General features: G+C 45.3%; 1 protein-coding gene across 10 annotated transcripts in view; it reads left to right on the plus strand.

Moving 5' to 3' along the window:
• GGACT (gamma-glutamylamine cyclotransferase) overlaps positions 1-24579 on the plus strand; it is a 40548-nt gene that overhangs the window by 12855 nt on the left and 3114 nt on the right. For 5 of the 10 annotated variants that reach the window (XM_084767912.1, XM_084767914.1, XM_084767911.1 and 2 more), the window contains one exon: positions 15128-15183. The exons of the other annotated variants lie outside the window; for them this stretch is intronic. The gene's annotated coding sequence lies outside the window, so the exon portion shown is untranslated. The remainder of the gene's footprint in view (positions 1-15127; positions 15184-24579) is intronic. 10 annotated transcript variants of the gene reach the window in all.

Consider the following 24579-nt stretch of genomic DNA (forward strand, 5'->3'; position numbering starts at 1 on the left):
TTAGCATTTTGTAACCAAACATCATCTTAAATCTGCCTTAATATACAAAGATCTATACCAATGTAATAGGTTTTTTTTTTTGTTAATGTTATTTGGTCCAAAAGTAGATTCAATAATCAATACTTTTACTCATCATTCGTATAACTAAACTCTTTTAACAATAATAAACACTCCCCCCACCCCCACCGCATGGGAATGGGGCATAGTTTTCTTTTTGGGAGCCCAATAAAATAGGAACGTTATCCAGTCTTAAGAAAGCTGCTGAAACTTTTGCTGTCCAGTCTTTGAATACTGAAAAAGTTCAGAGCTTAACTGAAGTCCTGACTGGAACAGTCTGTGATGCTTAATGATCTAGAAGCCATTCTGAAATTGTCCCAGATGGAAAATGTCAAGGAAACATTGTCATTGAGTCCATCTGTGAACAGCACCTGGGCTGCTTGTCTTGTCTTTTTTTTTTTTTTTTTTTTTTTTTTTTTTTTTTTTGGTGTCTAGTCCTCTTGATCTGCAAAATATATAAACTTTCAAAGCTGAGCACAGTTCAGCTAAAGATGATTCTTTGTAAAACAAATTTTTATCTATGCCCTTTCAAAGAATGACGTGATAATTCCTGAGGAATTTGTAGCCAGAGATCTATAGGCCATGCACAGTTGAAGTCCTGACTGGAGACGTTTTCATGCCCCAGTGAGTCTCAGAGCTGTTCCCAAGTGGAGGGATCAGCAAATTATGCTACCTGCTTGTCCTGCAGTTTGAAGTCATGTATAGACTGATATAATTTAGCAGTCTCCTTTTTACCCAGACCTGTTTTATTTTGACCTCTCTCAAAGGGGATGTGTATTACCATTATCATGTTGAAATCAAGGCAAGGTTGTCTAGATCTAAATGTATAGATCTAAATGTCCTCTTCTGGGCTCTCGGGTACTTGATCTATTAGGCAAAGTCACTACCTGTCTCCATGAAAAGGCCTCACAGTTAACGAGATTTTAATTTTAGAATTTAAACATACCCTAGGTATCTTACACCTGAGTTTTTATATTTTTTGCAGCTACTTTTGTCTTACCCCTTTTCTCCATGCTGCACCTTTTAAACATGAATCGTAACCTTTGAGTTTGGGGACCTAACTAGGCTGGTGTGTACTTTGCCATGTGTATAGTCCCCTGTGTCTCTCTGCATCAGGTGTGACTGCCACTTGTCCCCCATGAAAATGTCTCATGTATGAAGGATAAGCTAGCTGCCCGAGCAGTGTGACACCTCAACTCAGTCAGCATTCAAAATCTTCTCGATGTGGGAGGCATGCAGCTTGCGTGTTTGTCTCCTAGTCTGACCTTGGGTCCTCACACTGACCAGCAGAAGCTGTCTCTCAGGACACAATGCTCTTTGGCACCAGTTCTCCCACAGGAGCCCCACTTTCTAAGTACACTGGCTGACCTTTTCAGAGCAGTGTGGCATCACTTCTCCTTACATAAGTCTAGGATTGATGTGCACCCATCTTTTAGATAAGTAAGGACATATCATCCATTATTAAGAAAAAAGGACTTATATAGTAACTTTAAGGAAATTTTTGTCATTTTGAATCCTAGGCTGTCTTTGTATGGGGCTTATCAGCAGGGAGTGCCCACCGAGACTTTATTGTTTAAATCAGGCTGATCCGGAACTCAGAGATTTGCCTCTCAATTCCATATCATTATAACTGACAAAAATCAAGTAAAGAAGCAAAAATTGTTATGCCGGTGTCAAGTACCCCAAGAATCTCCAGGAGGCAAAACCGATGTAATAGAATGAAGGATCTTTATTACGACCCGAGCCAGGCCGTGACCATCACCAGTGCAGAGGTATCCGGAGGCCACCTGTGCTCTGGTTCTGTTTTTTTTTAATAGATCCTTTTCCCTCCCAGCATTCCCAAAGCAGGGCAGTCCCAGCTTGGCAAGTAGTTATTGGTAAAGACACATAAGGGAATCTAGTGTCCTAAGGTGATAGACCAGAACAGGTGCCAAGGGCGCTGTGGCTCCAACTTCTGATCTTCTTTGTTTACCTCCTCGCTGAGGGTTGTGTCCCCTTCAGGTTTCAGCTGAAGGTCCTGCCCTGTGCTGATTGGCTATTGCTAGGGGAACCAAGCAATAGTGAGGCAGGGCAGGGCCCTTTGATATGGCTTTCTTTTTAAAAAAAATATTTTATTAAATTATTCAAATTACATCTCAGTTGTTATCCCATTCCTTGCATCCTCCCATTCCTCCCTCCCTCCCGCTTTCCCCCTACTCCCCTCCCCTATAGCTGTGACTGAGGGGGACCTCCTCCCGCTGTACATGCTGTACATCTCGGGGCAGAAAGGAATGTGGCCATGTGACTCAGGCTAGGAGAACTTTCCTTGCAGCTGTGTCTTACAACTTGTCACTGTGACGCTGAGATATGGATTTTAATTCTTTGCTCTTTCAAAATAAGTTTTAGGCCAGTTGTGTGTGTCAATTTAGGCTTCAATAAGTCAAGCCTGTTAATCTTTTTTTTTTTTTTTTTTTTTTTTTTTAGTTGTTAAAACATATAGGCGGACCCTTTCCAGAAATAGCTGCCAAGCGTCTCGCAGCTGGATAACCTTGAGCTCCATCTGCTGTCAGGTTTCCATTATCTATCGGGAGGAGTTCTGATTGGTCTTCTTGATTGCGATTTCTCTCTTCCTTTTTCAAGTCCGTATTATTCTGATTTTTCCCAAAGAGAATATACAAAATTATGTCATTGAAAAAATTATTTGTACGCTAAGATAAACTATTATCCAGAAGCACTGTGTCACCGTGTCCTCCATTTTCAACACAGAAAGTAATCTTTAATCTCAAAACCTCTTCCTAAGGACTTTACTTTCTTAGACCCAGCTTCCCTTTCAGACCTTACAAGTTCAGAAGCTTGAAGTTTTTCAGGCTACTCCTGTTTCCGGTAGAGGCTTTTTGTCTCCTCCCTCAGTGGATCCTGACCCCTCTCCCACTCCGGGAAGTTCTTGGGTCCACACGTGTTTGCTCTTCTGGCCTGCGGGAGCCCTTCTCAAAGGTGTCTTCCTGCCTTGGCTAGGAAAGTCTGTCTTTGAAAAGCCTGCTTGCGTTAAAGAGCTACGGTTTTCCCTCTACCTAAAGAAGCTGCCTTTCTGGGGTTTGTATGTATCAGTTTTTGGTTTTCTGCAGCCTGCTGGAGACCTTGCCGCTCTGCAGTGGGGTCTGTCTAATCCGGAAGCTGTGAGCTCCTGCCCTAGAAACTGCTGTTCCTTTCTTCTTGAACAGAACTAAGGAGCTGCTCTGTAGTCTTGTCTTCTACAGAAATTCTTGCTAAATTACTGTAAATTCTGCCCCACCTTGGTATGTCATTTGTTGAAGTTATTTTTATAAAACTGCCTTTGTTTCTCTTAGCTTATTCCTTAACCCAGCTATCACACACATAATTGGGACGCTTTTCTCCAGCTTCACCTCGTCCTCTTGATCTTCCTTGGACCTCTACTTGTGGCCGAACCTCTTGCTGCTCCTCCTAACTCCTCCCATGGCTGACAGGAAGTCCAGCCCTATTCTCTCCCCTGCTCATTGATTGGCCGAAAGTTGCTTTATTGACATAACAGGGACCTTGAGGAACAGAGTGTATACAACATTTAGACAGGAAATCAGAATTAAAACTCCACAATAACCTTATGCCTATAGATGTTTTTCTAGTTCATCCATTTGCCTGCAAATTTCATGATGTCATTTTTTAACAGCTGAGTGATATTCCATTGTGTAAATGTACAATTTATATATTCATTCTTCTGTAGAGGGACATATAGGTTGTTTGCAATTTCTGCTATTACAAATGGAGCAGCAATGAACACAGTTGAGCAAGTGTCCTTGTGGCAGGATGGAGTGTCTTTTGGGTTTACGTCCAAGACCGGTATAGCTGGATCTTGCGGTAGATCAATTCTCAACTTTCTGAGGAACCACCATATTGATTTCCATAGTGATTGTACAACTTTGCACTCCCACCAGGAATGTAGAAGTGTTCATTTTATTACACATCCTCGCTGGCATGAGCTGTCACTTGTGTTACTGATTTTAGCTGTTCTGACAGGTATAAAATAGAATCTCAAAGTAGTTTTATTTTGCATTTCCCTGATGGCTAAGGATGATGAGCATTTGTTCTCAGCCACTTGAGTGTCCTCTATTGAGAATTCTCTGTACCCATTTCTGTTTGGTTTTTTGATACCTAGTTTCTGGAGTTCTTTATATATTTTGGATATTAGTGTTCTTTTGGATATGGAGTTGGTTTAAAAAAAAATCTTTTCCTATCCTGTAGGGTGCTGATTTGCCCAAATGATGGTGTCCTTTGCCTTATAGACGTTTCTGGTGTTGTGAGGCTCATTTACTGATCTTAGTGCCTGAGCTATTGGTGTCCTTTCAGGAAGTTGTCTCCTGTGCCAGGGTGTTCACGGCTGTTCTTCACTTTCTCTTCTGTCAGGTTCGCTGTATCTGGTTTTATGTTGAGGTGTTTGATCCTCTTGATCTTGAGTTTTATGCAGGATGATAAATATGGGTCTATTTGAATGCTTTCACATGCAGACATCCAGTTAGACCAGCACCATTTGTTGAAGATGCTGTCTTTTATTCTAGTGTGTATTTCTAGCAGCTGCCTCCTCCTCCTCCCCCTCCTCCTCCTCCTCCTCCTCCTTCTCTTCTTTTTTTTTTTTAAAGACAGGGCTTCTCTGTTTAACCTTGGGTGTCCTGAACTTGCTTTGTAGACCAGGCTGGCCTCAAATTCACAGCGATTCACCTGCCTCTGCCTCCCGAGTGCTGGGACTAAAGGCGTGCGCCACCACACCCGGCCCTCCTCCTCTTCTTAAATGAGATGTCCATAGTTGTGTGGATTTACGTCTGGGTCTTCAGTTTGGTTCCACTGATCAACATATCTGGTGTTTGTTTTTTGTTTTGTTTTTTAATTTAGTATATAATGTCTTGCCTGCCTGCTGGAAGAGGGCACTAATCTCATTCTAGATGGTTGTGAGGCACCATGTGGTTGCTGGGAATTGAACTCAGGACCTCTGGGAGAGCAGACTGTGCTCTTAACCTCTGAGCCATCTCTCTAGCCCACCATATCTGTTTTTATGTCAGTACCGTGTAGTTTTTATTACTATAGCTCTGTAGCACAACTTAAAATCAGGAGTGGTGAGACTTCCAGCAGTTCTTTGATTGTTCAGGATTGTTTTAGCTATTCTGAGCTTTTGTTTTACCATGTGAAGTTGAGAATTGTCATTTGAAGGCTTGGAATGCTGGTGGGGACTGCATTGAATCTGTACTTGGCTTTTGGTGGGATGGCCATTTTTACTATGTTAATCCTACCGATCCAAGAGCATAGGAGATCTTTCCATCTTTAATTACTATCTTCAAAGACTTGAAGTTCTTATCAACAAGTCTTTCACTTGCTTGGTTAAAGTTACCCCAAGATATTTTATACTATTTGTGGCTATTGTGAAAGGTGTTGTTTATCTTTTCTTGTGTTTTTGTTTTTGTTTGTTTTTTTTTTCCTTTCCTCAGTCCATTTGTCATTTGTGTATTGGAGAGCTGCTGATGTCTGTGAGTAAATTTTGTATCCAGCCACTTTGCTGAAAGGGTTTATCAGCTATAGGGCTTTCCCAGTGAAATTTTTAGGGTAACTTACGTATACTATCATATCTGCAAATAATGATACTTTGCCTTTTCAAAATCTTTCCAATTTGTATCCTTGGTCTCCTTCAGATGTCTTATTGAGCTAAGACTCCAAGCACTACACTGAATAAATATGGAAAGAGTGGGAACTTTGTCTTGCTTCTGGTTTTAGTGGAATTGATTTGAGTTCCTCTCCATTGAATTTGATGTCAGCTTGCTGTAAGGTGCCTTTGTTACATTCGGGTATGTCCCTTGTATCCCTCATCGTTCTAGGACTTTTATCATGGAGGGGTGTTAGATTTTTGTCAATGGCCTTTTCCCTATCTAATGAGATGATCATGTTTTCCTTCTTTTTGTTTGTTTATACAGTGGATTACATTTATTGATTTTTATATATTTAAACCATCCCTGCATCCCTGGGATGAAGCCTACTTGATCATGATGGATGATCTTTTTGATGTGTTCTTGGATTCAATTTGCAAGTATTTTATTGGATATTTTTACATCTGTGTTCATAAGGGAGACTGGTTGTAATTCTCTTTCTTTGTTGGGTTTTTATGTGGTTTGGGTATCACAGTGATTGTGGCCTCATAGAATAAGTTTGACCATGTTCCTTCTGTTTCCATTTTGTGGAATAATTTTAGGAATATTGGCTTTAACTCTTTGTAAGTCTGGTAGAATTTTACACTAAAATCATCTGGACCTGGGGGTTATTTTTGATTTTGTTTGATTAGTATTTTTTGTTTTGTTTTGTTTTTGTTTGGGATACTTTTGGTGACTGCTTTTATTTCACTGGATGTTACAGGTCTATTTAAATTGTTTGTTTGATTTTTATTTAACTTTGGGAAGTGGTACCTATTATGAGAATAACCCATTTCTTTTAGATTTTTCTAATTTGGTGGAGTATAGGTTTTTAAAGTGTGTCCTTATGATTCTCTGGATTTCCTCCGTGTCTGTTGTTATATCCCCCTTTTCATTGCTGGTTTTAATTTGGATACCTTCTCTCTGCCTTTTAGCTAGTTTGGATAAGAATTTCGTCTATCTTGTTGATTTTCTCAAAGAACCAACTGCTTGTTTCGTTGCTTCTTTGTATTGTTCTCTGTTTCTACTTTATTACTTTCAGCCCTGGGTTTGATTATCTCTCGTTGGTCTACTCCTCTTAAGTGTGGTTGCTTCCTTTTGTTATAGAGCATTCAGGTGTGCTGTTCAGTTGCTAGTATGAGATCTCTCCAGTTGTTTTGTTTTTCATGTAGGCACTTAGTATTGTGAACTTGTCTTTTAGAATCCTTCTCATTGTGTCCCATGAGTTGGGGTATGCTGTGTGTTCATTTTCATTGAATTCTAGAAAGTCTTTAATTTCTTTCTTATTTCTGTCTTGACTCATTTTTCACTCAGTAGAGAGTTGTTGAGTTTCCATGAGATTGTAGGCTTTCTGTTGTTTCTGTTGTTGTTGAAGTTCAGCTTTAATCCATGCTGGTCTGATGGGATACGGGGAGTTATTTCAGTTTTGTTTTTGTTTTTTTTTTTTTATCTGTTGGGACTTATTTTACATCCAAGAATGTGATCAGTTTTGGAGAAAGTTTCATGAGATATACAGAGAAGAAGGTAGATCCTTTTGTGTTTGGGTAAAGTGTTCTGTAAATATCTGTTAGGTCTATTTGGTTTATATCACCTGCTAGCTCTAGTATTTCTCTGTTTAGTTTTTGTCTGGCTGCCCTGTCCATTGATGAGAGTGGGGTATTGAAGTCTCCCATTACCAGTGTGTGTGGGTCAATATGTGATTAAAGCTGTAGTATTATTTCTTTTAGAAACATGGATACCCTTTTGTTTGGGGCATAGATGTTAAGAATTCAAGCGCCATCTTGGTGGATTTTTCATTTGATGAATATGTAGTATCCTTCCATAACTCTTTTGATTTAGTTTTGCTTTGAAACTTATTTTGTTAGATACTAAAATATCTGTACCAACTTCTTTCTTAGGTCCTTTACTTGGAATAACTGTTTCCAACCCTTTACTCTGAAGTAATGTCTATCTTTGATTTGAGATGTGTTTCTTGAATGCTGCAGAAGCTCTGTTTTCACATCCATTCTATATTTGGGTCTTCTTATTGGAGAATTGAGACCAGTGATATTGAGAGAGATCAATGACCAATGCTTGTTCTTTTCTGTTATTTTGTTGTTGGTGATTGTGGTTGTGTACGTTTCCTTTTTTTTTTTTTTTTTCCTTTTTTCTGTTTTTGGGTTTTTTTGTTTTGCTGGTCTGAGAATGTTTATTCCTGGTTGGCATTTTCCTTCTGGCTCCTTCTGTAGGGCTGGATTTGTAAATAGATATAGTTTAAGTTGGGCTTCATCATAGGACATCTTATTTTCTCCATCTGTGGAAACTGAATGTTTTGCTAGATATAGTTACTTGGGCTGGATCTTTGGTCTGGTAGAGACTGCAGCACATCTGTTCAGGCCCTTTTGGCTTTAGAGTCGCCATTGAGAAGTCAGGTGTAATTCTACTAGGTCTGGTCTGCCTTCGTATGTTCTTTCTCTTTTTCCCTTACAGCTTTTAATATTCTTTCTTTGTTCCTTACATTTAGTGTTTTATTATGTGTCAAAAAGACTTTTTTTTTCCTGGTCCAAGATGTTTGGTGATCTGTATATTTCTTATACCTTTATAAGCATCTCCTTCTGTGGGTTAGGAAAATTTTCCTCTGTGATTTTGTTGAAAATATTTTTTGAGCCTTTGAGCTGGGATTCTTCTCCTTCCTTTATTCTTAGTATTCTTAGGTTTGGTTTTTTTATAGTGTCCCAGATTTCCTAGATGCTTTATATCAGGAGTCTTTTTAAAATTTATTTAATTTTGTCTTTGACTAATGTGACCATTTCTCCTATCGTATCTTTAATGCCTGAAATTCTCCCATCTCTTGTGTATCTGTTGGTAAAGCCTCTGTAGTTAATGTTAACATTCCAAAATTTTTCATTTTGAGTATTCTATCAGTTTGTGTTTTCTTTATTAATTCTATTTCCATTTTCAGGTCCATTTTTTAAAAATAATTTATTGTTTATACAGTATTCTGTCTGCATGTGTGCCTGCAGGCCAGAAGAGGGCACCAGATCTCACTGTAGATGGTTGTGAGCCACCATGTGGTGATTGGGAATTGAACTCAGGACCTTTGGAAGAGCAGGCAGTGCTCTGACCTCTGAGCCATCTCTCCAGCCCCCATCTTCAGGTCTTAAACTGTTTTATTTATTTCCTTCTACTGTTTGTTTTCTTGAATTTCTTTAATGTATCTATTGATCTCCTCTAGTTGTTTATTTATATTTTCCTATATTTTTTAATGGATCTATCACCCTCATATAGTCAGTTTTAACATCTTTTTCTTGTTCTTCAGCTTTGGGTATGCAGGGCCTGTTGTGGTAGGAGATCTGGGCTCTAATGGAGACGTCCTGCCCTGGCTGTTGTGGTTGTGTTTTTATGCTGGGAAATAGGCATCTTTGTTTGGGCTTACTATAGGCCTAGGTGCTGGTTTCTGGGTTTGTCTTTGTTGGGGTGGGTGTTTTGTTCTGTGGTTTCTGTTTCCTCTCTGGGTTTGCAGAGTGTGATGGCTGTGTGTTGCCTGGTAGGGAGCTCTAGACTGACCTAGAAATGACAACCAGCAGCAGGGTGAGCCAGGGTGACTTGGTGTTTTGTTCTTAAAATGGACTGACAGACTTGGCCACCTAGTGTGAGTTTGTAGGTTGTATTTGGGGTAATTTTACAGTGTGAGTGGGGTTTCAAGTTTAGTATCTTTTGGTTGTATTTGGTGCTGTTAGGCTTCAGATATGACCTCCATAGGTTCATGTGTTTGAACTTTGTCCTCATTGCTGTTTTGGGAGGTTGCAGAACCTTTAAAAAGTGGCTTGGAGGTAGGGATGAGCCTTGAGGCCTAACCCTGCATTTAACCAAGCAGCCTCACATCCCTGCCACAGTCCAGAGGTCCTCCTGCCTTCCCGACTACGATGCACTGTGTTCCTTCAGTCAGGACCAGAATGAGTGTTTGCTGCCCTGTGCGTCAGGTGTGTGGTCACTGCAGTACGTTACTAACAGTGCTCATCCTCGGCCTCGCCTGCGGACTGGCCTATGCTGAGCCTAGCCAGCTGCTGTAGATCTCTTGTCCCTTTCTGCTGGGCCTTCCTTCTTCTTGGCCAGGGACCCCCACTCACCCAAAATAACGAGGAGCTTGGCCTTGACCTTGAACTCCATGTTGTCATTTAGCTCTCTGCCCTAAAGAAATCAGACTGGTAGTTTGCTGGTAGTGGTGCACACCTTTAGTCCTGATGCTTGGGAGGCAGAGGCAGGCAGATTCAAGTCCAGCCTGATCTACAGAGTGAGTTCCAGGACAGCCAAGACTACACAGAGAAATGCTGTCTTGTGTGTGTGGGGGGGGGGGGGATGCGATTAATTGAGTAATAAGCTTCTAAATAGAGAACACATTGGCAGCCTGTGATGGAACCTCACTTGTGTATGTATTTTCTTCACTTTGAGTGAAGTAGAAGGGTTGTTTAAATAGGTTCAAGTCTCCTCTTTCTGGAGCAAACTACCTAGAGGTACAGAGAATGACTTCGTGGATTATCTTATGTTCTCTCCTAGGCTGCTTCTGACTGAGTTTTTATGTTGGGAATGTGTTGGGCTGGGAATGTGGCTTGCCAGCAGGGCGCATGCCCACCACTGAGGCCTTGAGTCTGGTCCCCAGAGCAGACACACATACAAAGTGCTATTACAGCCGAAGCTGTCCTTGAAAAACTACACAGTGTCCTAGCATAGACATTACTGTTTGAAACAGCCAGAGGACTTCTAACAAAAGTTCAAAAATACAAAGGAAGGTGGGAAGGAGAGCAGCTTCAGGCAAGGGCTGCTTTTCCATCCCAGGTGACTCAGAAAACAGCAACACCTGGGGTACGAGGCGGACTGGAACCAGCCACCGTCAGCCGGACCTAGCTGCCTTGTTTTCCCTGCGTCTCCCACTCACAAAGGGTGAGTTAGGACAGGCCCGGGTTGATAGTCGTTGTTAGCTCCTTGCCCAGACAGTACTCCCTCCAGGCGTATATCACATCCTGAGCAACTGCTCAGAGTTGCACCGTGTGAGTTAAAAGCACGCTCTCCTCCAGGAGCCTGGAAAATATTCCAAAAGCCAGATCATTTGCTGTATTTCTTAGCCAAGTGTGGGCAGTCAGTGCTTAGCCAGCAGTTAGCATGGATGGAGCTCTGCTGTGTGTCCTGATGTGTGGACCCCACACACCCTGTGCTCGCACCTCCTGTGCCTGCTGACCCAGACGCATCCTTGGGCCTACATAGCAACATAGGAGCATGTCTGACTCTGCTTCACTGTGACTCAGGTTCCAGAAGGTGACTGGGTTTAACAGGGCAGCATAAATGCATTTCAGAAAGGCTGCAAGAACTCGGCGCCCGTGAGAGCCCTGGGGGTGAGAGGCCGTGTCTCTGACGAGGGCTTGGGAGACATGCTGAATTCCCTGTACACTGGCAAAGGCAGGAGGCACCTCCCTTTTTTGTGCTCATACATTTTTGTTTTGAAACGGTGTCGTTGTAGTTCTCGGTGGCCTAGAGTCTGCCACCTTTTTTCAGTGGGCCAGGATGCTGGAATTACAGGTGTGTGCCACTGTGCCCGACTCACTAGTATTTTCTTTATCAACTCTTTATTAATTTACACACAACATGGTTTTCACGAATGGCTAGCACTGTAGAACCATCTGCTTCAAGCTGGAAAATGCCCCGCACCTTCCTCCAGAGAGTGGCATCCTCCCAGGGAGCCCGTTCCTACCTTTGCTGAGATGGAGCTTGCAAACCCTAGACCCCCTTTCAGGCTGCAGATGTCTAGCCATGCCTCCATGGTAACCGGCTCCTGCCTGGGTCACCTCCTATGATTTGGAGCACTTGACTCTCCTTTGCTTCCTAGGTGTTGACCAGAAATGATGGCAGAGACTAGCCCTGAGTGAGACGCCTGTAGGTCTGTACCCAGACCGTGTTGCAAACTGGACCATGAACTTGAGAGTGGAACCTGGCCACTGGCATTTAAGCCTGGAACCTGGCCAAGACCAACAGGCTCGCCGTGGCCACCCTTGGATTCCGCTTGAGCTGCAGGTGGCACCAGTGGGTTATTGGCACCATCTGAGGCCTGGAGCTGCCTGCCCAGCCTGTTGACAGGTGTCTGGCTGCTGAGCCACTCGGAACAGCAGGGGCCAGCATGTCTCCATCCCAGTGTACCTGGCCTGAGTTTTCAAGGCTCCTTCCAGGGCCAGCATTTGGGGATTTTCCAGTCGCTTTCATATTCAAAATGGGCAGAAGTGAAGAGAAGGCTAGGGTTAGGATAGGGTTAGGGTTAGGGTAAGGCTAGGGTTAGGGTAAGGCTAGGGTTAGGGTAGGGTTAGGGTTAGGGTAAGGCTAGGGTTAGGGTTAGGGTTAGGGTTAGGGTAAGGCTAGGGTTAGGGTAAGGCTAGGGTTAGGGTAGGGTTAGGGTTAGGGTAAGGCTAGGGTTAGGGTTAGGGTTAGGGTTAGGGTAAGGCTAGGGTTAGGGTAAGGCTAGGGTTAGGGTAGGGTTAGGGTTAGGGTAGGGTTAGGGTTAGGGTAAGTCTAGGGTTAGGGTAGGGTTAGGGTTAGGGTAAGGCTAGGGTTAGGGTAAGGCTAGGGTTAGGGTAAGGCTAGGGTTAGGGTAAGGCTAGGGTTAGGGTAGGGTTAGGGTTAGGGTAGGGTTAGGGTTAGGGTAGGGTTAGGGTTAGGGTAAGGCTAGGGTGAGGGTAAGGCTAGGGTGAGGGTAAGGCTAGGGTGAGGGTAAGGCTAGGGTTAGGGTAAGGCTAGGGTTAGGGTAAGGCTAGGGTTAGGGTAAGGCTAGGGTTAGGGTAAGGCTAGGGTTAGGGTAGGGTTAGGGTTAGGGTAAGGCTAGGGTTAGGGTAAGGCTAGGGTTAGGGTAAGGTTAGGGTTAGGGTAAGGCTAGGGTTAGGGTAGGGTTAGGGTTAGGGTTAGGGTAAGGCTAGGGTTAGGGTTAGGGTAGGGTTAGGGTTAGGGTAGGGTTAGGGTTAGGGTAGGGTTAGGGTTAGGGTAAGGCTAGGGTTAGGGTAAGGTTAGGGTCACTGTATTTGGAACATAACAGTGTAACGACCTTGAGTTTTAAACATTACATGGCTCAGTGTGTATTTGGAGGGGGTGGTGTTGGTAAAGATGAGGGCACTGGTTGGTATTGTGTCCTTCATGGCACAGCTCGCATGAGGTCAGGATTTGCTTCTGTCCTTCCACTACACGGTGCCCGGGCATTGGGTGGTGAGGACCTTTCTTTACCTTTACTTGCTGAGTCTTTAACAAAGAACAAAAAACACTTGGGTCATGATGAACGTGTTAAAAACTCACACAGGGCTGCCAAGGCCGCAGTTGTGTAGCCCATTGTGGTGTCGGGGCCACAGAAGGTTGTTTTCCTAGACCTCGGAGAGCTTGGAGCTTTGAACACACCAGCAGCTCCTACCTGATTTCAAAGGCAGCCACTACCACTACTGTAAAGACAGTGCTTGGCTGTCTCCTTTCCGGGGGATTGGTGGAGTTGGTGAGGCTGGCTCCAGCAGGAAGGTCTTGTCTTTACTATAAAGAACCAAGCAGGCAACCAAAAGAGAACATCAAAGCATCTGCAGGATGCGGCCAGCCCTTGCTGGCAAGATGCCCGGGGCCTCAGCGCCTGCTCCTGCTCACAGGCCAGGGCCAGGTTTAAAGTTCACAGCATCTTGTTTTTTCACCTGTTTCCTACAGTTCTAAGAGGCTTCTGAAGAATTAATGAGTAACTATATCAGATATTCAGTCTTTGCTCCAAGGAAAATAGAGTTAGTGTGGGGGAGGAGCGCAAGCAACTCCTTGTTGAGATGCAAGGGGGTTTCTAGAAAATAAAAAATTTCCCTGTAAGAGATGGCCACTCCCCATCCTCCATACCGTGAGGTCCTTTCCCCAGACCTGGGTATGTTTATGCGTGCCCCAGCCTGTGCCCCATGAGTGGCTGCTGCCAGGAAGGGTGGTATTTGGTGGAGTTGGTAAAAGTAAGGGTACTGGTTGGTATTGGGTCCCCTGTGAACTTGTTGCAGCCAGTTTTGACACAGATAGTGGGTGATGAAAGGGAGTAAAGGTACCATTTATGAGCGCCTTCTGGTTCTGGAACGACTTCTCTTGGCGTCAGTGCCAGAGGCTGAGCTCCATGCCTCCTGATCTGACCACTGGACAACCAGGAGATTGTTAGAGGCTTGATTTATCATGTGGAGAAATTGAAATGATGCTAGAGTCACTAGATTTTAATACAAACACAATAGATGTTTTATTGAGGTCCTTCTTTTAGAAGGTTATTCTTATGTTAAAAGGTAGCATCCATTTAAAATCCTTTAGAAGTTAATGTTGGAAGAGTTTAAGCCTTAGCTCTTTTCTTGTTTGGCTTACCTGGACTGAACATGTGCAACAGTAGTGATTTAGACTAGCTTTAAAAATATACTTCTCTTTGTTTTTTATGTACATTGGTGTTTTGCCTGCATGTATGTCTGTGTGAGGGTGTTGGATCTCCTGGAACCTGAGTGACCGACAGCTGTCATGTGGGCACTGGGAATTGAACCTGGGTCCTCTGAAAGAGTAGTCAGTGCTCTTAACCACTAGACCATCTCTCCAGCCCCCAGACTACTTAATAAAGTCCCAAATCCTGCCTTTTACACTCTTGCCACCAGGTGGCTAGTGAAAAAAAAAATCAATCAGGACCAATCCAGAAGTTTTGAAAGGACTTGGAAACACTTTGAGTTCTGCTTCCGTGATGAAACCTGAGGCTAGGTGGACTGGACTACAGGAAAGCGAACTGCCGAGTGACAGCGCTGCAAGCCGTGGCCGCCCCGTGGACACTGCTGTGGTGGTTTTGTTTTTAAAGTATTGACAATGTTAACTAGGCAGGTTTTGCTGAGCTAAGGTGTTTGGAGATGCTGATCCTGCTCTGCCTTTGGGCTGACTTCTGGATAGACATTTTGTTTCAGGCTGTAGCAAAGTTTGAGAAAAAAGCCCTGCTTTGGGCTTTTCCAGTCTAACCAGGGGCACCTCAGTCCTGGCACTGTAGGCCTCACTGCTCCTTACTGTCTGTGTGACATCCACAGAGACACTACGCAAATCTACTCAGTTCAGACAGGTGCTAGAGCTCCCAGCAGAACTGAGCTGAGCAGCCATGTGTGGCACAGGCCTTGCGTCCTCAGTGTTTACAAAGAGACAGGCGTGAAGCCATACCCAGCCCCTGGCCTGTGCCTGGTGCCTTCCCAGCCCCTTTTGTGCATCTGACTGCTCTTTGGTCTTTAACTTATTCACTTTGACAAGTAACCTCTTGGTCCTACAACAGTTCGCTCTCAACTTGCTTTCCTGATTCAAAGTGAACTTGAGTGCCTTAATCCTCTAATGGGAATTAATTGCTGTTTCAGTGCTTAACTCTGATCCTTCCTCAATCCCCACAGGGACAAGCTGCTTCCTGGACGATCCATGTGCATTGTTCAAAGCACAATCAGAAAAGGTAATGATGTTTTTCTTATGAAAGAAGCCAGAAATGCAGAACATTCATTTTGTTCTGCATAAGTAATATTCTCAAGCTGATTTTATGTAAGAAAGGATACACTTACCAAATGCCTCTGAGCAAAGGCCAGCCTCCCTTACCTCGTTATCTTTTATAGAAATAAGCTGTTGTTTTCTTTAGAAGAAAGTTGCTGATTTCCTTCAGTTTAAGTTAGAATACAACTACCCCCTGCCTACTGCTTCTTGGCTTTGAAACCACCACTTGATAAGGCTTGAGTCACTCTCCCGTCAGAACGTTTGCTGTGACACTCTGAGGAGCTTGGCTGAGAACCCTGCAGTGAGCATTTGGGGGACGGGAGAGCTGGGAGGACAGCTTGGCAAGTGGGATGGAAGGACCAGGGAGGGGCATCCGAGGTGTGGCACCAGGTGCTGCAGTCAGTGGTCACTGAGAGCGGCTCACTGGGAAACACGATGGACCCAGTTTTTAAAAGGAGAATACAGAAGCTTAGAGACTTAAAGGAATTTTCCCAAAAATTTACAGTTGTTTCCAGCAGGTCAGACTTTGATTTAGGTCTGTTACTGTGCCCTCCTGCATTTCACATTGACCTGACTTTGTATCTGGAAATCTCCTCCTGTGAGTAACCCCGTCTGACGCTCCCTGGGGAGACTGGTCCATGTGGTGTCTACTGCAGGAGCACACTCATCCGCAGGGTCTTGGCTCAAGCCGACTGGAGCTACCAACCTAAAAACTCAGCAAGACAAATGGCTATCTTTGTTTTGTGTTTTCTGCCTCTTATTAAACTAAGTCCTTTCATTTTATACAGTACTAACTTAAACAGTGTCATGGAAAGAACTGATGACATAATTAGGCGTGACTCTCAGAAAGCCACATCCTTCATCACCGTGGCCTTCCCTAGGCCAGAAGCATCAGAACTAGCCTCGCCTGTCCCTGCCAGAGACCACGAACTTTCTCTTTCTTTTGAGAACTCTGTTCAGAACCCAGGCCCATTTTTTGACTTGGTCATTTGTTTTGTTTTTAAATCTATGTTTTTTGAGTTAAAAAATACATTCTGCACAATAATCCTCTGTCAGATGTATAGCTGGCAATGATTCTCTCCCGTTCTGTGGGCTTCCTCTGTGGATTGTTTCTGTAGCTGTATAAAAGCTTTTTAGTTTTATGAAGTCTTACATGGCAGTTGTTGGCCTTAGTTCTTGGGCTAGTCATGAGTCTTATCAGAAAGTCCTTTCCTACGCCTGCACCATGTAGGGGTTGCATATGTTTTCTTTGCACAGTTCCAGAGTCCCCAGCTTCGCATTGAGGTGGGGGTGAAATAGGGTCGCTACGTAGCCCTGGTTGTTTTCTAGCTCACCACGTAAATTAGACTAAACTGGTACTAGATTCATCTGCCTCTGCCTCTGCCTCCACAGGGCTTCGACTACGGGCATGTCCCACCATGCCTTTAATGTAGACACAGAAGAGTTGTACCTTTCCCTCAGAGGACTATTCACGTTGTGTTCCTGGAGTAATTTTTATTTCTTTCTTTACTTCCTCTTTGGACCTTTCATTCAGTAATGAGTTTTTAATCTCCATTACTGTGTGTACTCACTAGAGATTTACTTGCTGTCAGTTTTAAACTTTATTCCTTTGTAGTCAGACAGGATGCAAAAATTGATCTTGAATTTGGGTTTTTGTCCCAGGATGTGGTCCATTTTAGAAAATGCTGTTAAGTGGGACATGTATTCTTTGGCGTTTGGGTGGAATAGTCTGTATATCTGTTACGTCCATTTGGTGTGTGGTGTCAGTTAATTCTCAAGTCTCACTGGTTTGTTCAGATGACCTGCTGTTGTGTGGTGGTTAGAGTGACAGCCCCGCCCCGCCACAGACTTGTAGACCAAACACCACTACTCCCAGACCAACCGTGCACTTGAACATGTCTGGCTCCTGGTTTGTGGAATGTTTTGAGGAGGATTAGGAGCTGTGCCCTTATTGGAGGTGTGTCACTGTGGATGGGCTTTGAGGTTTCAAAAGCCACACTAGACTCTTGGACTCCACCAACTTGTGGATAAGATGTAAACTGAGTTACTGCTCCTGCCAGTGCCATGCCTACCTGCCTGCCACCATGGTCCCCACAGCGGTGGTTTTGAACTATTCCCTCTGAACTGTAAGGAGATCCCCAAATGCTTTCTTTTATAGACTGTCTTGGTCACAGTGTCTCTTCACAGCAATGGAACAGTAACCAAGACACATGTCTATTGAGAAAGGGCTAATTGAAATCATCTATTAGTGGGTTCATGTTAATGTGTCTTTTTTTTTTAAGGAATTATTTATTTTGTATATAGTGTTTTGCCTGCATGAGTGCCTGCATGCCAGAAGACAGCACCAAATCTCACTAAAGATGGTTGTGAGCCACTATGTGGTTGCTGGGAATTGAACTCAGGACCTTTGGAAGAGCAGCCAGGGCTCTTAACCTCTGAGCCACCTCTCCAGCCCTATTAATATGTCTTTAAATCCCATTAGTAGATTGTTTTTTAATTGGGTACCCCAGAATTTGGTGCATGTATGTTTAGGATAGTGATGTCATCTTAGCCATCTGTTCTCTTGATAAGAATGAAGTGTCCATCTTTATCTCTTCTGATTAGTCTATTTTGTCAGATATTGGGACAGTGATACCTACTTGCTTCCTGGTCCAATCTGATTGGAGTACTACTCTAAATCAGTGCCTATCTTTAAATCTGAGATGCTTCTTGTAGACAATAGATTTTGTTCCTTAATCCATTCAGTTTTTTTATTGGATAATTGAGGAATTTATATTTAAAGTTATTACTGAAATGTGTATATGTTGACTGAAGTTACTATATTATTGATTTTTGTTGTTCTATTCTTGTGATAATTTGTGTTTTATTATGGTTTCTTATTTCCACAGTCTTTTTGTTATGCTCATTCTTCTCTTCAGCCTAAAGTATTGCTTCATTTTCTTTAAGTTTGGTTTGTTGGATATAAGATTTTTTTAGGAGGTTTTTCATTCTCCTTCAATTATAGGAAATAGTTTTGCTAGATTATCAGTCTAGGCTGGCCACCATGTCTTTTAGGACTTGGAATGCATCAGTTCATGCTCCTCTGGCTTCCGAACTTTCCATTGAGAACTCAGCTGTTATTCTGATGGGTTTTTCTTTGCACTTCTTCTCTCTTTCAGCTTTCAGTACATTTTGTTGTATGTTCGCTTAGTGCTTTAACTGTGAAGTGCTATGGAGATTTTCTTTTCATCTTCATCTTGTCTATTTGGTGTTCCGTGTGCTTCTTGTGTCTGTATGGGTGTACTTCCCTTACTTTGGGGACGATTCCCTTAGATGATCTTGAAGAGCTGGTCTGTGCGGTTGGTTTGGGACTCTTCTTCCTCGTCTGTGCTTATAATCTGAGGGTTCGGTTTTTCCATGGCGTCCCACATTTCCTGTATGTGCCTTTCTTGTGTTTTTAGTTTGTTTTTTCCTTATTTCCTCTAGATCCTCTATTTTATCTTTGAGTCCTAATGTTATGGGTTTTGCTTGATTTATTCTATTTGTAAGGTTTTTTGAGTTTTCTAGTTGAGTTATTAGGTTTTACAGTTCCATTGTCGTTTCAGCTTCAGTGTTTTTTGAATTCCATTCTCAAGTCTTGGGCTGTTTTCATCATTTCCACCAGCCTTATGATTGTGTTTTCTTGGGCTTCACTGGGCTTCTTCTTCTTAGCTTCACCGAGCTGTTTCTTCATATCTTCTTTAAATTCCTTGAATTCTTTGATGGATTTTATGATCGTGTCCCTTGCAGTCATTGGTAGGCGTTTCTGTAGGGGGTGGATGCTGGCTTGGTTGTTCATATTGTTTGTACTTCTGTGCTGTCTGGGCACGTGGGCTTCTTTTGTTAGTTCTGAGTCTGATATGGACAGAGCAGGTTGGGGAGAGAATGTGTGGATTATTGGGCCTAGAATTTGGAAATGGCTTCAGTGGAATGGAGGCAGATGGACAGAGGGGACTGAGCTGGTGCACACGATGTGCGTGCTGCACCTAGCCCTGAGTGTGAGGGTAGATCTGGGTAGGTGGGTGTGGAAGGGACCTGTGGGTTATGTGGTATAAAGATGGAGGTAGGGTGGTTCCGGGCAAAATCCCAGAGATTGACTGCAATGCAGGAGAAGGGATGGCTAGACAGAGGCTGGATGCTGGGGGACCTGGGCTGGAGCTGACAGGTAGGGGAGCAGCAGGGTGACTCACCTGGCTAGATCCTGGAGAAGGATGTGGGAGCTCTAAGCTGGATGGAGAGGTTGGACGCAGAGATAGAAATGGAGGGAACTGTGTTGATGGCAAGTAGGGTGGCTCCCGACTAGAGATAGGTGTGGTGTAGTCCAGGGTAGCCAGAGTAGGCCCAGGGCACTGGACATGGGACCTGCATTAGGTCTGCTGGGTTTTGGGGGAAGGGCTCATGTATGGGGAGCAACAGCGAGACTCACTGGGCTAGATTCTGGAAAAGAGTCTCAGGGATCTAGCTGGGTGGAGAGGTCGGATGTGGTGCAGAGGGATCTGTGGTGGTGGCAGGTAGGGTGGGCCTGAGCTAAGACCCTCAACACGGTCTTTAAAAAATGTGTATCAGCCCAGCACAGTGCTGCACGCCTTTAGTCCCAGCACTCGAGAGACAGAGGCAGGCGGCTCTCTGTGAGTCTGAGCCCAGCCTGGTCTACAAAGTGAGTCCAGGAAGCCAGGGCTGTTACACAAAGAAACCCTATCTCAAAAAACCAACACACACACACACACACACATACACACACACACACACACACACACATACACACACACACACACACACATACACACACACACACACACACACATACACACACACACACACACACACACATACACACACACACACACACACATACACACATACACACACACACACACACTCACACACACACACACACACACATACACACACACACACACACACACACACACACACACACACACACTCTGTATGGGTGATAAGGTAACAGCCCTCCAGGAGAGGGACAGTAGAGTAGTGGCTAAAGGGACACTTACGGATAGTGCTTTGCTTTTATAAGATGAACATTGTTTTAGAGCTCTGCTTCTTGATAGTGTGCGCCCATGGCAACCAGACTACACATGCGAGAGAGTGCTGAGGATTAAGTCAGCTTAAAAAGGTGGTGAAGGGGATTTCTGTTAAGTGGATTTTATCACAGTTGCTTAAAATTCAACTTGTTTTTATCAAAATACATTCAGAATAAATGGGGGTGGGTGCAGGGAAGTAGGGGTCTTATAGCAAATTGTTCCAGCCTGTATGCTACTTGGTCACATTCCAGACCCTGGGCTGCTGTGCATGGCCGAGCTGCAGAGTCGGGCAGCCCAGGTTGCAGCTCCTGTTGCTGCCCTGAGCCTTCCTCTCAGGCCCCTGGCTTCTAACATGTCAGGTGAAGAACTGCCCGCAGCACTGAGGTGCCATAAGCTGTGCTGTAACCAGTGCCCGGCAGGCCCCGCCTCTCCGAGCCAGCTTGCATGCCGTGTTCCTTCCCTCCTCTGTGGAGACTTTGTGGTAATGAAGGTAGCGGCAGCCCTGAGCACCGCCCTGCATTGCCATCTCACTGCCCTGTTCATGCAAGGCTGTGCTTCCGGCTTCTCTGTGGGGAGCTCTTTCCATCGTGCGGTCCTTAGCCCAGGGGACTTTGCCTTAACCACCCTGTCCTTGCTCTCCAAGGTGTTTCCAAGGTGGCCACCATCATTCTCTTTTCTTTTTCCTTCCTTCCTTCCCCTCTCCCTTCCCCTTCCCTTCCCCTCCTTCCCTTCCCCTCCCTCCGTTTTCCCTCCTCTCCCCTCCCTTCCCCTTCCCCTCCCTCTTCTCCCATCCCTTCTGACAGAGCCTAACTCCTTCCCTTCCCCTCCTGTCATCTCCCCTCCCCTCTAGTCCCCTCCTCTCCCCTCCTCCCCTCCCCTCCCCCTTCTCCCTTCCCTTCTGACAGAGCCTGACTATGCACAGTGAGCCATGGCTGGTCTCAAACTCACAGTCTTCCCATTTCCACCCCTGGTGTGAGACTAAGGCTGTCTCCCAGCACACCTGGCTCACTGTGTGCTTTGCAGCAGTCCTAGCAGAGGGCAGAGGGCCATGTGCCCACAGAGTAGCTAAAGTGCACCTGCAGTTGCTGCTCTCCTTCCCCTTTCTCTCCTGCCTCGGCCGCAGAAGTGAGTGCCTCCATGCTCCTACCCTCTCCTGGCTTCAGCCATCACCACCTTTCTAGCTGACGCTTGCCAGTCTGCTCCCTGGTGCCCCAGATGACACTGAGTCAGCTGCAGTAGAGCAGAGCCCCACCACCTTCCACACACACACTGCCTGCCACATTGCTCCCTCTCTGCCGTACACCAGCCCTCTTGAAGAAGGGGAATGCATCTTTGTAAAGGGACTGGCTTGCACAGTGGACAGTGAAGGCAGTGAGAGGAACAAACCCCTTCGTCCTGGCTTTCTCCCAGAATGCCATTTCCTGTGGTTTGGACATGGCGTGAGTGCCCTCCAAGGGTCCGTGTGTTTATGAGATAGTAGGAGGGTTGAGGGGATGAGATGCATGGCCTTGTACCTACATGACTTAAGGGGCGGGGCTTTGGGAGGTGACTGGGGCCTGTGGAAGGTCACCAAGGGATTGAATACTCTTTGCCTGTAAGAGGAGGTGAGGAGGCAGCATGCACGCCCCTGCTTTGTGGAGCCCTGCGCTCCGTTAGGGATCTCCCACTAATACGACCATCACTAGAGAACAGGCAGCAAAACTCTGGAAGACAGGAAACAGAGTGATCAGTGACTGACTTAGTAGGCGGCCACACCAGGTCCTAAGTTCCTGCACAGTGACGAGGCCAAGGAGGCACAAGCTGCCTGGTGCTCTGAAGTGTAAGCTACTGGGGTGAGAAGGCGTGGGGACTGTACACGGAGCAGAGAGACAGACCCACCCACAACACTCTCAAAGCGCATGCAGGAAGACAAGTTCCTTCTCACACGGACCTAGGGAGGGCAGCTGTAGCACTCTGAAAATATACTGTGGCTTATTATCCACCTCCCACACACTTCCAGAAAGAATTTTACTAGAAAAGGCCAGACATGGGAAGAAACGCTCTTAGAGAGACACAGGAGTAGGACCTGGTGCTGTGTGCTCAGTAGAGTTAGAAGCAAAAGAGGCAAGAAAGCTCTAGGAACACATACACATGCAGTGTGACGATGCTCTGGATGAGCGGAAGACAGACCTGAGGTGGAAGGAGGAAAGAAGCCTGGACACCTATGCCAAGCAAACACCCAGAGCAGTTTTAAATCCCAGCAGCACTTAGAACATGCTAGAGAAAGGCCTTCATTCTTACCCAGTGCATGTGTGCCTCAGTGGAGTCTGCTTAGCTCCAGTGCGGAAGTCAAATGCTCTGGACAGAACTGTGCCAGACCCTTCAGGAAGAGGCAGGTCAGTAGAGAGGAGAGTGTTAGGTGTGAAATGATAAATACATGCTAACAACAGGGAAGGCTGCTGAGTGTACAAGCGCATCCTTCACCCTATCCAGGGCCCTGAAGCAGGCTGCTGGGACTGTGTCATTCCACCGAGGAAGGTTGGCGCAGGGATCTGCCTAGTGTTAGGTTAGGCTTCCAGCGCAATTTGATTTTAAAGTTTGTGTTGTGTCTTAAGTACTGTTATATTGCTATGAAGAGGTACCATGACCAAGGCAGTTTATAAAAGAAAGCATGTAATTGAGGGCTTGGTTCAGTTTGAGGGGGTGAGTCCATGACCACCATGGTTGGGAGCATGGCAGCAGCAGGCAGGTGTTAGAGCAGCAGCTAAGCGCTCACCTCTTATCTGCAAGTGGGGACAAAGAGTGAGCCTGAGCCTGGCATGGCTTCTGAACCTAGAGCTCACCCCCCTGTGACACACCTCTTCCAGCAAGGCCTCCCCTGCTAACCCTTCCTAAGCAGTCCATCGTTGGGACCCGGACAGACATGTTGGGTGCCTCTGGGGCCATTCTCAGGCAAACATCACATCTGTGAACCACTGTTCTTCTTGTTTGCTTCATGTGAGGGAAGCAGGACGTGTAAAATATCAGAGAGCAACTGCGAGTTATTTATCCTCTCTTCAGGGACTGATGCAAGCCAGGCAAGTGTTCTGTGCTGCTAGCCCACAGTTCCTGTCCCTGCACTGGGAAAGTCCCCTTCCCAAAGCCCCACACAGCTTGGCATCAGGCATTGCTAATAGGGGCGGTGGAGATGACCTGCTCCTGTGTTTCCATTTTCAAGCCACGTTCCGCATGAGCCTGTAGCCCAGACTTAGGCAAATGTTAGTTTTCCGTGAAGCCAAGGTTGCTGCTGTGAGTCACCATGGATTGTCCGTCCCCTCTAAGACCCTGAGGGGGAAAGCTGCTATAGGCCCATAGGTGCTGTCAAGTTCCACTGGGTCGTAAGTGTTGGGACAGAGGTGTAAGCGGGTTACAGAAGCCATGGTTTGCCCAGAAGCAGGGATCCCAGATTACTTATGAATAAAGTATTCTTCTTATTCATATTTGCTGTGGGGACTTCAAAGCTCCCTAAAAGGCTGAAAGCTAGTTGTATAAGAAGGTGGCCAGCCTGAGGGTGTTGGCCTGCCTGACAGACAACTCTCTTCTTGGGCTGAATACCTTCTTCTAGTAAACAGTGTGTGCCTGGCCTTCCCTGGATTTGAGTGCTACCATATGGCTGTCACATGTGGCGTCCAGGGTAGCTGCTTACTTTGCATGCTTTCAGAAGTTGCCACAGGGGCCTGGCCAAGGCTTTTCTCTGCTAGTGACTTGGCTTCCACTGGGACAGGGTGGTGCAGTGAAGGGTTTGTGTCAGCCATGAGGTCAGGTTGTGTTCCGGAAACAGAACAGTGCATTGAGACCTGAGTGAGCCACTTATACTACCCCCCCACCCCACCTGAGTTGCTGGGGGCTATGAGGCCCGAATCAGTCTGTTCTGATGTGCCTGCTTTTCCTCATAGCAGTGCTGTGGGGGCTGTTTGCCAGGTACTCTGATAGTTTAGTGCCAGCTATGCAGAAGGGCGAGAGGCAGGAGGATCACTTGAGCTCAGAGCTACAGACACATGGATGACCTCCCCGCCACACACACACTGCAGTACTTACCATGCTAAGTGTCTTCCCCTAAGGCTTAGAGTCTAAACTACATCCCTAGCTCAGATTTTCTGTCTCACTACATAGCCTTGGCTGACCTAGAGCTTGTTACATAGACCAAGCTGGCCGGGAACTCATAGAGATCCACCAGTTGCTGGGATTAAAGGTGTATGTCACCGGATGTGGTGGCACACAGTTGTAATCCCAGCACTCTGGAGGCAGAGGCAGGCAGATGGATGTGAGTTTGAGGCCAG

The sequence above is a fragment of the Acomys minous genome (genome assembly GCF_964271855.1).
Source record: "Acomys minous genome assembly, chromosome: 18".
In the NCBI taxonomy this organism is placed as follows: Eukaryota; Metazoa; Chordata; class Mammalia; order Rodentia; family Muridae; genus Acomys; species Acomys minous.